General features: G+C 47.1%; 1 protein-coding gene across 2 annotated transcripts in view; it reads left to right on the top strand.

Moving 5' to 3' along the window:
- Positions 1-12,460, top strand: part of DNAJC13 (DnaJ heat shock protein family (Hsp40) member C13) — an 876,382-nt gene that overhangs the window by 663,571 nt on the left and 200,351 nt on the right. The window lies entirely within an intron of this gene.

Below are 12,460 nucleotides of genomic sequence, written 5' to 3'. Positions count from 1 at the left end.
ACTCCTGGGCTTGAGCATCTGTCCTTTGATCAGGCTGCCCCTTCGGTAGGATCTGCTGTGCAGCAGCAGGAAATAATTCTGCACTCAGACCTTCCCTATCTCAACCTTCTTTAATGCAGGTGAACCGTGACAGCTGAACACCTTAGACCATACTGTGGAGGTGGTTAATGTAAGCTTGGCAGCCAGGTGTCCGTCGACTAAAACTGTATACTCCTGTTGTTGGGACAAATTTGTGGCTTGATGGGGTACTTGGCAGATTGATCCTCTTCAGGCCAAGTTATTTGTCGTTTTATTTTTTGTCTGGTCTCTAGCCCGGCAAGGCCTTGCGTTAGGCACAATTGAAGGGTATCTTTCCTCTTTCAGCTTTTATTGCGGTTTCTGGATCTGCCCTCTGTTCAAGTTTCCAGGTTTTTTGACAGATTTTTTGACAGGATTGCAACATTTGTTTCCTCACTCTCCCTTTCTCATGCCTCAGTGGGACCTTAACTTTGTCCTCTGTTTTCTAATCTGCATTCCATTTGAGCTGCTTCACTGCTTTCCCCTGTGACCCCTCACCTCAAAACAGTATCCTCATCAACATAACATGGGCACAGTTTGTGAGTGAGGTTCCTGCCCTCTGTATCAACCCTCCATAAACCATCTTCTGTCTCCGATCACTCATGAGTGAGCGGACACGGGGGGGGGGGGCGGAGGGGGTCAGCGCTGATTGGCATGGGAGATTTTGACTTTTTCCTTTACACAGAGCTGTACCTGGAGCTTATTATTGTGCACGTTAGTGGTTCCACCGTGCACCCCATTAGCTACACACTGCTGATAACATTGGCCACACCACTATGGCCATGATGATCTGTACTGAGCTGTTGCGCCCCAGGGGAGAAGATGATACTGTGAAATACCTGGGTATTGGGCTGGACGCGACGCAGAACTCGGATGGAGTGTTTGTTTTCATCTGGTCTGAAGCTGGTGCTGAGCCCTGCGCTGCCTCTGACCATGAATAAGAGGGTCCAGCAAAAGTTGAAACACATGAAGCTGGTAGTGGTGTGAGAGCTATATTCTGCGGGTAGTTTCATTGCTCTGCATGATATTCAGGGTGCACACCCCTAGACGTGAGCCTTTATTATAGACTACAAGGCACCTGTAAATAAATACATTGTACATTCCCAAACCAACCCAAGAGTGTGCACTTGCTGGACTTTATCATTCAGACAGCTTTCCCCCAAACAGATGATTACACGGCTGTATTCTACAATACTGACTACACCCACTGTGATAACACCAAGAGCTAGGAACAAATTGCAGACTGTACTGTAGCGGAAATCACGTATGAGCAGTGGTGTTATTGTTGCAATACAACAGGAACGCTATCCCCCAATTATAGACTACACTTGATTAACATTACAGGGAGTGCAGAATTATTAGGCAAATGAGTATTTTGACCACATCATCCTCTTTATGCATGTTGTCTTACTCCAAGCTGTATAGGCTTGAAAGCCTACTACCAATTAAGCATATTAGGTGATGTGCATCTCTGTAATGAGAAGGGGTGTGGTCTAATGACATCAACACCCTATATCAGGTGTGCATAATTATTAGGCAACTTCCTTTCCTTTGGCAAAATGGGTCAAATGAAGGACTTGACAGGCTCAGAAAAGTCAAAAATAGTGAGATATCTTGCAGAGGGATGCAGCACTCTTAAAATTGCAAAGCTTCTGAAGCGTGATCATCGAACAATCAAGCTTTTCATTCAAAATAGTCAACAGGGTCGCAAGAAGCGTGTGGAAAAACCAAGGCGCAAAATAACTGCCCATGAACTGAGAAAAGTCAAGCGTGCAGCTGCCACGATGCCACTTGCCACCAGTTTGGCCATATTTCAGAGCTGCAACATCACTGGAGTGCCCAAAAGCACAAGGTGTGCAATACTCAGAGACATGGCCAAGGTAAGAAAGGCTGAAAGACGACCACCACTGAACAAGACACACAAGCTGAAACGTCAAGACTGGGCCAAGAAATATCTCAAGACTGATTCTTCTAAGGTTTTATGGACTGATGAAATGAGAGTGAGTCTTGATGGGCCAGATGGATGGGCCCGTGGCTGGATTGGTAAAGGGCAGAGAGCTCCAGTCCGACTCAGACGCCAGCAAGGTGGAGGTGGAGTACTGGTTTGGGCTGGTATCATCAAAGATGAGCTTGTGGGGCCTTTTCGGGTTGAGGATGGAGTCAAGCTCAACTCCCAGTCCTACTGCCAGTTCCTGGAAGACACCTTCTTCAAGCAGTGGTACAGGAAGAAGTCTGCATCCTTCAAGAAAAACATGATTTTCATGCAGGACCATGCTCCATCACACGCGTCCAAGTACTCCACAGCGTGGCTGGCAAGAAAGGGTATAAAAGAAGGAAATCTAATGACATGGCCTCCTTGTTCACCTGATCTGAACCCCATTGAGAACCTGTGGTCCATCATCAAATGTGAGATTTACAAGGAGGGAAAACAGTACACCTCTCTGAACAGTGTCTGGGAGGCTGTGGTTGCTGCTGCACGTAATGTTGATGGTGAACAGATCAAAACACTGACAGAATCCATGGATGGCAGGCTTTTGAGTGTCCTTGCAAAGAAAGGTGGCTATATTGGTCACTGATTTGTTTTTGTTTTGTTTTTGAATGTCAGAAATGTATATTTGTGAATGTTGAGATGTTATATTGGTTTCACTGGTAATAATAAATAATTGAAATGGGTATATATTTGTTTTTTGTTAAGTTGCCTAATAATTATGCACAGTAATAGTCACCTGCACACACAGATATCCCCCTAACATAGCTAAAACTAATAACAAACTGAAAACTACTTCCAAAAATATTCAGCTTTGGTATTAATGAGTTTTTTGGGTTCATTGAGAAAATGGTTGTTGTTCAATAATAAAATTAATCCTCAAAAATACAACTTGCCTAATAATTCTGCACTCCCTGTATGTTCTTGAATAAATTGAAAGCTGTTGATAAGATGTAACGATTCTTGCGATTGGCGGTCATTGTTTGTAACAAAATATTCTTTGAGGATATGAGATCTGGTTGCTCACTACCCATACTGAGTTTTTGAAAAAAAAAATTATTCTGGATTAGGTTTTAATGGAATTGTATTTTATTAGTATGTGCATCACCTGGAGATCTGAATTTGTGTATAATTTTTTTATAAGTTTAATGAATGTTTTATCTTGTACCTTTTATGGTTCACTTGAGCCAAAATGAATAATAATGATAAAATTGTGCCACATGCCTATTTAACTGTTTCAAATGAGGTTACAGAACAGTTCTTGCTGCGTGCAATATAGTTTGGGAGATGCAAACTTTCTCCACCTGGCATGATGATGCTTGAGGTTGCTGGGTTCTGGGACACAGTTTTAGAGTGTGTAGGTGAGGAGTTGATTGGTGTCCAGAAATCCTTTTGTTGCACTCCTGAGCTGTTAGGGGGACCCTGGCTAGCGTGCACAAGCTTACTGCCATGATGCTTCTCCGGGCCAAGAGAGGGGTGGAAATACACTGGGGGTGGAAGTACTACCCTCAGATCAAGTGCTGGCTAACAGGTGTATATATATTATACTGTCAGGAGCAACTAGGGGAGTACTGGTCTTTGATACTGCCCAGTTCATGACCGAAAGACATTTGGAGTTCCTACTGTGCATAAATGGCCCTGCAAGCCGAAGACACCCTTAACAACATTGAGGTGCGACATTGTACTGACAGTGGTATGTTTTGTACATAATCTATGTAGTACATTATGGAACTGATTGAGACTCCCCTTGGGGGAGATAACCTGCAGCTTTGAGAGCTCAGTCTCCTATTTACTGATGTAAGTTGCTTCGATACTGAGGCAATTGCAGAAGTGTAGTGGTGCAACACCCCCAGTGTCTCTTTAACATTAAACGTCCTTTTGAATGGTGGTGCAAAGAGGTGTAACTTCAAATTGTACACATTTCTAATGCTCTTTAGTGTGGTGCAATGTATTGCTGGTTCTACTCAAAACTCTAATAAAAAAAAAAAAGGTATATTGCTCTAAAAAATCTGAAGAGTCCAGGGTTTGTTTATTTTTTTTTGTCCTCATTCACCACCAGATATTAGTGAATGTAGTGAATACTGCCACTTAACATCTGATTTGATAGTTTTCTGTACCAGTCCTGTGACATGACATAGACTTCTACAGCCTACCCAGCATGATCATTGGACTTCCCGTAAATGATTCATTTTTTTAAGGTAGCAGATTTCACAGTTGCATATAGAAGAGAAAAATATTCTTGACACAGGTAAGGCTGTTGCATCACCTGCAGAATCCCTTCCCATGGATGCGGGGAGATCTTTAATATCTTAGCAGCCTGTACCAGCTCCAAGTACCACAGTGATATTTTACTTGCCTTCCCTTTAGAGGCCAGAAGCCATCCTTCATGTTCCCAATTTGCTTCAAGATCCAGTCTGTGCCTTGCATACCAGGAAGCAAGCTTTAGGTATTTAAATCTTGAGAGAATTCCTCTGATTGCCTTGCCTTAAAGAGAACCTCTCAAGATTTTAAGTCAGTTCCAATAAGTAACTGGCCCCAATATTGAGGCCAGCTTCTTTTAAAGGGAGGCTGAAATTATTATTTAAAAAAAGTCAGAGAGCCGAATTAGAGCATATTGAGAATAATACCCAATGTCTACAGCTTTCCTAAAGCTGTGCCATGAATCTAAGTTTCTTCTTATAACCTTTAGCCAGACTTTCTTTAAAAAGCTTTGGATCTTTTTTATAGAGGAAATGATGCTGGGCTAGGTCTCTTAAACATGCATGTGTATATCGTCTTACCAGAGGGCCCCTGATTTGAAAGTAGAAACCTACTATTCCTAAACTGAAAAGCATGACAGTACAACGGAATTATCGGGAAGTGCTAGCCCCACTTTGTCACGCCGCCTCCTACATTTTTTACTACCCCGTCCTATGCCCCTTCAAGGCCCACGCAAAACTGCTAAGGTAACATTGGATCTTAGTTATGGAATCTTTTAGAAAGCGGACTTATCAAAGAGGTAAGTTAACTTTGGGAGGACCGATATCTTAATTTAATTTGTGCACTCAAAAATCATCAGGGGAAGGCTCTATTGACCGGCTATCTATCTATTTCTTTCTTAACTCAATTCAGATTTACCTTTGGAATCTCCTTTAGATATTGCATGATTTCCAAACCCTAGTATCTTAAGTTGATTCCCTAGAGGTGCATAAGAAAGGTTTCAGCTCAAGATTTCAGTTTTATTTATCTGTTAACCTGATGTAGCCCCAAGACTATCAGTTATCTGCTCCATTTGCCTTAGTGTCCTATTTGGGTCACTTGTGTAAGCTATAATGTGATAAAACATTTAGGAATCTAATGTCTGATCCTGGGCTTTGTGATGTTTGGTGTAAGAAGCAAGGAAGAGAGTGTACAGTTTTTATAGTTAAAAATACAAGCACTATTAATAAATTAATCTTTCATTGGCAGATAGAAGGGTGTTCAGTGAAATTGGTGACCACCCACCTACCAGCTCACTGCTCAAATCACTCAGCATTGTTAATAACCCTTAGTTTCACAAGGGGCTGGATTAACTTTAGGTGGACATAGATAGGACCTTGACAAAATAGTGAAAATATTGGCGTGGGAGACAATTTGATTCTTTCAGAGCAATCTGGGATCCCCTAACCCGACTATGGCTTGGGATGCCTTCAAGGCACATATGTTTGGGGCATCCTCTGTAACATACATAATAATAGGCAGACAAAAAGCTAGAGAGGATGCCCAAAGGCTTGAGGAGGAGATAGGGAGACTGCAGAAGGCTTAGGCGGGGATTAAGTGTAGAGGAAGAGAGATGTCATATCTTGCGGTAATTGGAAGAACTATAGACAACGCATGGAAGGTAAATGCAGAATGAGATGAAAAGCTAGTAAAATCTCACACTTTGAATATGAGGAAAGGTGTGGCAAGGGCAGATAGAGGAATCAGACTAGCGAGTTAATACAATTGGAATACATATAATTATATGGAAGGGAAAGAGTCACATATGGTCAAAATATTTTAAAATCTCTACTCAGGGAGTGTTGCAGTAGACAACACAACCATAAGTAAGTGACTAAAGGAAAGAAAGCTACCTAGTCTTTCAGAAATAGTCAATTCCTCTAGAGCGAGGTTACTCTTGGTGAGATCCTCCTCCATGTTAATAAGTCGAGTAGTGGGAAGTAGCCGGGCTTAGACACACTACCAGCTAACCTTTTCAAGTCCTTGTGAGATATATTGGCCCCCATCTAGAAAGATCAGTTCAATGAGATTTGTCTTAAAAATAAAAGCTGAGGTTCCACCGTCCTGGAAAGAGGCTATCATCTCTCTTATTCAGAAGTTCAGTACGGACCCCAAAATGGCAGAATCTTATAGATCTATCTCACTCCAAAATTACGATTATATAGTATTTGAAGGCATCCTTGCTACCAGGCATGCAAAATCCAATACACATATCAAACACTCAGATCAGAAAGGTTTTATTCCAGGGAGAAGAATCGGTAAGCTGACACATCCAGCCATCTCCACAATCAATTTAGCTATAATAAAATCTGAAATCCTTGCCTTAATAACCATCGATGCTGCCAAAGCATTCAATAGGGTGAGCTGGACCTTCTATTCGAAAGCAATGTCTCTGTTTGACCTGCCTACTAAGTTTATCAAAGAGGTAAAACAGCTACCATTACAGTACCATTGACGCAAATGATCATTTTTTTTAATAACATTTATTTTTCAGTTTTCCACCAAACCAACATACACCAGAAGTCCGTTTACCAGAGGCAGATTCCGACAAGCAAGTACAGTGAGAACACATTACAAGGCAATTGTCAGACATGTAATTTATGACACGTAGGCGTTTGGTAAACTCTCCCCCTATCAATAACATGTTAATGTGGTGCCTACCCCGGATGTAGTAGTGTACCAGAGACAGCTTCCACCAAGCAACTACAGTGACACTTTACAAGGCAATTGTTAGACATGTAAATCTGATAGAAACTTCTAGCTGCAGCTTCCTTACCTTAGAATTCCCTGGCGTCAGCTTCGAATCCGGACTTTTTCTGCTCAGCAGTACTCTGCGCGCGGCGTCATTTGGATCTACGTGCGTGGACCAGCTCCGCGTGCATTGTCCGTGTCGTTGGAGCCGTCTATAACGTCACGGTTGTCTACATAGATGCTGTTTTGGTGTGCGTACGTCAGTTCTTTTCCTTCCGCGCCAGTTAAGCGCAGTTCGGGAAGAGCTACCCTTCTTTGACGGTTTGTCAAGGCTTTTTTCACTGTTTGAAGTCATGTCTTCGAGAAAGACCGGGTTCAAGCCGTGTGGTGTGTGTCATCGCACCATGTCAGTGACGGACCTGCGCCGTATTTGTCTTTAATGCCTGGAGAAGGACCACGACTCCGCCTCGTGCTCCGACTGTCGGGCCTTGGCTCCGAAGGCCTTGAGGAAGAGATCCCTCAAGCTTCTCGCGGCCCGACATGTCCTCGGTCGGCGCGACTCTGTGGAGGTCACGATCCCGCAGTGGGAGGAGGTCGCAGCCCCGCTCCGGTAGCCCCAAGTCCTCTTCCTCGCTTTCGAGGTCATCTGAAGGTAAGAGGCACAAAAAAAAGTAGTAGTACAAGCAGACTTCGACTTCGCCACGCCCGTCGAGGCATCTATGGAACGTCGATGTTCTGAGCACGGTTCCGCGGAGCCGTCGCCAGGGCCGACTCCGCGTCTTCCCCCTTTTCCGTGCACAGGATCAAACCCCGCTCAGATTAAATAATTTTACGAGGCCATGCGTCTCGTTTTTGAGCGGGCTGCACCCTTGGATGGGTCTTCAGGCCCCGTGGGGTCAGCAGGGGCCCATTGGGATTCTACGTCGGCGGCTTCGGCCTCCGTGCCGTTGGGGACCCCAGGATCCGATATCGGATCCGGACCCGCGCCTGTCCCTCACAGTCGAGCTCCTTCGGCGCCGGGTCCGACGTCGACAATTCTGCCACCGGCGCCCACCGGTGGTAGCCACATCCTTATTCCGGATGATCTGGAGCCGGAGCGACGTCGTACGACGTCGACTTCGACTGAGCCAATTTGGCCCAGATCATTGTCTGAGCATTATTTAGATCAGCCAGACGCAGGAGAGGAATGGGAGGGGTCTGAGGACCCTTTAGAATGTGGCTTGCAGAAGGACTGGTATGAGGATCTAGGGGGAGGCCAGTGGACTGGACACGTCTCCAGATGCTGGCATGCTCTCTCCTCCTAATGTGGCTACGAAGGAGGGTGCTTCATTTGCTATGGTGGTGCGTAGGGCAACTGAGGTCTTGGACCTAGATTTGCCTACGGTGCCAGTCAGGACGAATATCCTGACAGAAGTGCTTCAACCGGGGGTGACAACATCAGAGCCGATGTTGCCCTTCAATGAGGCTCTTACAGTTGTCCTTCTAGGTGCATGGTCCAAACCCAGCACAGGGGCTCATGTGACTAGGACAGTCGGCTGCCGCCATAGACCCGCTCTGAGCGGCCCTAGTTTCCTGACTCAACACCCCACTACTGAGAGCTTGGTTGTCCAAGCCTCTACTTCCCGTGCTGCCTTCCCTTCCGCACCCCCGGATAGGGAGTCCAAGAGGCTGGACCAGCTTGGGAAGAAGATGTTTTATTCCACCAGCCTGGCATTGAGGTCCGTAAACACCTCTTGCCTATTGGGCCGTTATTCCCATTCTTTATGGGATACAGTGGCACAGGTGCTGCCCCAGGTCCCGGAGGGTGAATGGGACACTCTCACCCAGGCTGTCAAGGATGGGAGAGATGCAGCCAAGTTTACGATCAGGTGTGGTTTGGACATGAACGACTCGCTGGGCAAAGCAATTTCATCATCAGTGGCCCTACGTCGCCACACCTGGCTACGTTCACCTGGTGTCTCATGGGATGTCCAGTCAAGCTTGATAGACATGCCCTTTGATGGCTCTCGCCTTTTTGGCGAAAAGGCAGACTCCGCGTTTGAGAGGTTGAAGGATTCTCGAGCTACGGCCAGATCCTTGGGCTTTTCAGTGCCAGCACGACAACAGTCTGTCTTTCGCCCCTTTCGAGGCTTCGGAAGGGTCGTGGTACCACGCCAGCCACAGTTTAGCCACTGTCCTCAGGCTTCACAACATCCCGGAAGAGGTCGTGGTACCATCAGACCCAGGTCACTTCTGGGATGGGGCGGCCATCTGGGAGAGGTGGAGCTCGGAGGTCACAGGTCTACGGCAGAATCTGGGCTTCACATCAACTTGCTGGAGCTTCGGGCGATCTGACTAGCATTGAAAGCACTTCTTCCTGTTGTGAAAGGGAAGATAGTGCAGGTGTTCATAGACAACACTACTGCAGTGTGGTACTGCAACAAGCAGGGCGGTGTGTGGTTGTGGACCCTTTGTCAAGAGGCTTTACGTCTCTGGACATCGCGGGAACAGCAATGGCATGACCCTGGTGGTTCAACACCTGGCAGGTTCTCTGAACTCCTGGGCTTACGAGCTCAGCCGAAAATGCTTAGAGGATCACGAATGGTGTCTCCATCCGGAGGAGACACAAGGACCCTTTCAGCAGTGGGGAGAGCCTTGGTTAGATCTGTTCGCCTCCGTAGAGAACGCGCAATGTCAGCAGTTTTGCACGTTGGAGTTTCCAAGAGGGCTATCACTAGGTGACGCTTTTCGTCGTGAGTGGAGTTCAGGCCTCCTGTACACCTTTCCGCCTATACCACTTCTGCCCAGAGTTCTCAAGAAAATCAAGAACGACCGGGTCTAGGAAGTTGGCTCTGTGTGTACTATTTCAAAGTAAGAAATAGCATGCACAGAGTCCAAGGGTTCCCCTTAGAGGTAAGATAGTGGCAAAAAGAGATAATTCTAATGCTCTATTTTGTGGTGGTGTGGTCGAGCAGTAGGCTTATCAGAGGGTAGAGTTAAGCATTTGTTGTACACACACAGGCAATAAATGAGGAACACACACTCAGACAATTCCAGGCCAATAGGTTTTATATAGAAACATATATTTTCTTAGTTTATTTTAAGAACCACAGGTTCAAGATTTACAAACAATACTTTAAATGAAAGGTATTTCACTCAGGTATCCTAGGAACTTTGAATCAACACAATAGCATGTACAGTTGTGGCAAAAATGGCAATAAGCTATTTAAAAATCAACAGTTCCTGGGGGAGGTAAGTATTTGTTAGGTTCACAGGTAAGTAAAGTACTTACAAGGTTCAAAGTTGGGTCCAAGGTAGCCCACCGTTGGGGGTTCAAGGCAACCCCAAAGTTACCACACCAGCAGCTCAGGGCCGGTCAGGTGCAGAGGTCAAAGTGGTGCCCAAAACACATAGGCTTCAATGGAAATAGGGGTGCCCCGGTTCCAGTCTACCAGCAGGTAAGTACCCGCTACTTCGGAGGGCAGACCAGGGGGGGTTTTGTAGGGCACCGGGGGGACACACAAGCAGGCACAGAAAGTACACCCTCTGTGGCACAGGGGCGGCCGGGTGCAGAGTGCAAACAGGCGTCAGGTTCGCAATAGGTTTCAATGGGAGACCCAGGGGTCTCTTCAGCAATGCATTCAGCGATGCAGGCAGGGGGGGGGGCTCCTCGGGGTAGCCACCACCTGGGCTAAGAAGAGGGCCGCCTGGGGGTCGCTCCTGCACTGGAGTTAAGATCCTTCAGGTCCTGGGGGCTGCGGGTGCAGTGTGTTTCCCAGGCGTCGGGTTCTTTGAAGCAGGCAGTCGCGGTCAGGGGGAGCCTCTGGATTCCCTCTGCAGGCGTCGCTGTGGGGCTCAGTGGGGGTCAACTCTGGCTACTCACGGGCTCGCAGTCACCGGGTAGTCCTCCCTGTAGAGTTAGTTTTCTGCAGGTCGAGCCAGGGGCGTCGGGTGCAGAGTGGAAAGTCTCACGCTTCCAGCAGGAAACGTGTGGTCTTTTAAAAGTTGCTTCTTTGTTGCAAGTTTCAGTCTTTGTGGAACAGGGCCGCTTTCCTCTGGAGTTCTTGGTCCTTTTAGATGCAGGGTAGTCCGCTGAGGCTTCAGAGGTCGCTGGAACCTGGGGGACGCGTCGCTGTTGAAGTTTTTCTTGAAGTGGGGAGACAGGTCGGTAGGGCTAGGGCCAAAGCAGTTGGTGTCTCTGTCTTCTCTGCAGGGCTTCAGGTCAGCAGTCCTTCTTCTTCGTCTTCAGGTTGCAGGAATCTATCTTCCTTGGTTCTGCGGGCCCCTAAATACTCAATTTAGGGGTGTGTTTAGGTCTGGGAGGATAGTAGCCAATGGCTACAAGCCCTGAGGGTGGCTACACCCTTTGTGCCTCCTCCCGGTGGGGAGGGGGTCACATCCCTAATCCTATTGGGGGAATCCTCCATCTGCAAGATGGAGGATTTCTAAGTCAGAGTCACCTCAGCTCCGGACACCTTAGGGGTTGTCCTGACTGGCCAGTGACTCCTGCTTGTTTTTCTCATTATCTCCTCCGGCCTTGCCGCCAAAAGTGGGGCCGTGGCCGGAGGGGGCGGGCATCTCCACTAACTGGGTGCCCTGTGGCGCTGTAACAAAGGGGGTGAGCTTTTGAGGCTCACCGCCAGGTGTTACAGTTCCTGCAGTGGGAGGTGAGAAGCACCTCCACCCAGTACAGGCTTTGTTACTAGCCACAGAGTGACAAAGGCACGCTCCCCATGTGGCCAGCAACATGTCTGGTGTGTGGCAGGCGGGCAAAACTAGTCAGCCCACACTGGAAGTCGGGTATGTTTTCAGAGGGCATCTCTAAGATGCCCTCTGGGTGTATTTTACAATAAAATGTACACTAGCATCAGTGTGCATTTATTGTGCTGAGAAGTTTGATACCAAACTTCCCAGTTTTCAGTGTAGCCATTATGGTGCTGTGGAGTTTGTGTATGACAGACTCCCAGACCATATACTCTTATGGCTACCCTGCACTTACAATGTCTAAGGTTTTGCTTAGACACTGTAGGGGCATAGTGCTCATGCACCTATGCCCTCACCTGTGGTATAGTGCACCCTGCCTTAGGGCTGTAAGGCCTGCTAGAGGGGTTGCTTACCTATGCCACAAGCAGTGTGAGGTTGACATGGCACTCTGAGGGGAGTGCCATGTCGACTTAGTTATTTTCTCCCCACCAGCACACACAAGCTGTGAAGCAGTGTGCATGTGCTGAATGAGGGGTCCACAGGGTGGCATAAGACATGCTGCAGCCCTTAGAGACCTTCCCTGGCATCAGGGCCCTTGGTACCAGGGGTACCAGTTACAAGGGACTTACCTGGATGCCAGGGTGTGCCAATTGTGGAGACAAAGGTACAGGTTAGGGAACGAACACTGGTGCTGGGGCCTGGTTAGCAGGCCTCAGCACACTTTCAAATCAGAACTTGGCATCAGCAAAGGCAAAAAGTCAGGAGGTAACCATGCCAAGGAGGCATTTCCTTACACCGGGCCCA

The sequence above is a fragment of the Pleurodeles waltl genome, chromosome 10 (assembly GCF_031143425.1).
Source record: "Pleurodeles waltl isolate 20211129_DDA chromosome 10, aPleWal1.hap1.20221129, whole genome shotgun sequence".
Classification (NCBI taxonomy): domain Eukaryota; kingdom Metazoa; phylum Chordata; class Amphibia; order Caudata; family Salamandridae; genus Pleurodeles; species Pleurodeles waltl.
Note: the sequence above shows the minus strand (reverse complement) of the source record. Positions and strands in the feature narration are given on the sequence as shown.